We start from the raw sequence: 2,166 nt of genomic DNA, 5'->3' as shown, positions 1-2,166 counted from the left end.
AGCGGTCGATTTGGAGATATTCAGCCCAAAAGTTGGTCCCCGGCATTGATTAACTCAGGCCAGGGCTTCTAGCCCTTGATCAGTGATGTTTAGAGATGTCCCGGTTGTTACACTGTCTTCTATTGAGTTCTTCCATTGGTTGATCTGCAGTTTCCTTAGGTGTTAATTGCTGCCTGCTACCGTGTTACACATTCAATCACTGATTCACTCGCTCTTTCAGGAGCCAGCCTGATACAGGGAAGGGCAGTTTGATTCCTCCCCTTGTTAACATTGTTACAATGTATAACTTACTTATGAAACTAAACACATTTAGTTGAAAGTTGAAAGGTGAGGAGTATAAAATATAAGCTACAAAAGTAATGCCATGGCGCACAAATAGATAAAAATACCAAAATACAAGGGGAGATACAAAATGTACACATACAAATTTCGAAACACAATTCCTTATCTTAAAATGAAAGAAAGAGGAAGAAAGAAAAGGTAGAAGAGGAAAAGCATATCCAAGGAGGGGACAGCAACTGCAGGCAAGAGGAAAAGGGGCTTTCTGCTACAATTACAGTGCTTATCTTCTTACACAAGTGCTGGGCAATAGGAGTGAGGGATCATCCAAGGAGGGACAAGCCTGTGCCTGGCTCATCAGCTTATCTTATCTGTGCATCTCTTCACATCTTACTTATCTCTTCATACCTCACAGCATCATTTTAAAGGATCTAGAGGCAGGTACCCCACTGTTCCCCAGCACCTTGGAATCACTGCCTTGGTCCATTGAGGATATTGAAAGAATAAAGCACCCAAGCTACATCTTGTGAGGCACCATGCTACCATTTTTACACAAAATAGTTTGGGTTTAGCCACAATATATCAATTTGTGACATTTTTATGAAATACCAAATTATCTGTAAGAAGCAAATACTTTTTTTTTTTGCAATATATCTGAAAACCCAATATTCTGCTGAAAAAAGAGTTTCAAATTATTTTTTTCTTTTTAAACAAGCTTTACTGAAAAAGCTTGAGAAACATAAAACTCATGGAACAGGGTGGAGTGTTATTAGTATCACATACTGGGAAGCCTGTCCTGAAAAAAGTGAAATGACCTGCCCAAGGTCTCAGTAAGTCAATGACATAGCTTGGAACAGAATCAAAGTTTCTTTTCTTCCAGGCCTATGCACTGGCTACAAGACCACTTCCCACAGAAAATTTGTTGTCATGCTAGGAAGTTAGAAATAACAGGAGCCAAGGGAGAAGGCACACGTTGGAGATAAAAACTATGGCTCCTTGAAAGGAGAGCTGTGGACCAGAGAATAAAACGTTAGCAAGTCAACAGTTGTGAGAAGAACAGTATAGGGGAGAAGTAAGTGGGAAAGAAAAAAAAGAGAAGAGACAGGGCAAAAAATAGAAAAGCATCATGAAGATAAAGAATAAGAGCAAGGAAAGAAGAAAGGACTATATACAAAGATAGGACAGAGAAATAAAGTAGCCAAAAATGGGACTCAGTCACATAAAGCAGTCCTCACACTGAAGGCTTTTAAAACAGAAAAAAGAACAATTATAGATTATATGATAAGGGACAGTTCCTTCATTACATGGGCACATTGGTGCAGCTCAGCTAGACAAAGGACATATATTGAAAGTTTAAGAAGTGAGCTGCCATATCTGTTGCCATTCCAAATTAACCATGCCTCTCCCAGATTTAAAAGGACATCAAAGACAAGAGCTGAAGACTACCTGGGCAACTAGACATATTTGAGATAACTTCCCCCTCTCAGTCTATATTAGGAAGTTATCCATGGCCAACGTACAGAACTAAGAGTAAAAGTCTATTGACCCATTACTCCAGATCTCCAGTAGGTCACACACAAACAAAAAATATATCTCAGAATCATAGAAAATTAGGGTTGGAAGGGATCTCAGAGGAGGCTATCTGTTCCAACCCCTTGCTCAAAGCAGGACCATCCCCAACTAGATCATCCCAGCCAAAGCATTGTCTAGCTGGGTCATAAAAACCTCCAAGGATGGAGATTCAACAACCTCTCTGGATAACCTATTCCACTGCTTTACTACCCTCTTACTGAGAAAGATTTTAGTAATATCTAATCTAAATTTCTCTTGTTGCAACTTGAAACCATTGCTCTTTGTTCTGTCATCTGCCACCACTAAGAACAATTC

The sequence above is a fragment of the Alligator sinensis genome, unplaced genomic scaffold (genome assembly GCF_000455745.1).
Source record: "Alligator sinensis unplaced genomic scaffold, ASM45574v1 scaffold203_1, whole genome shotgun sequence".
Classification (NCBI taxonomy): Eukaryota; Metazoa; Chordata; order Crocodylia; family Alligatoridae; genus Alligator; species Alligator sinensis.
This window is presented reverse-complemented; position numbering follows the sequence as displayed.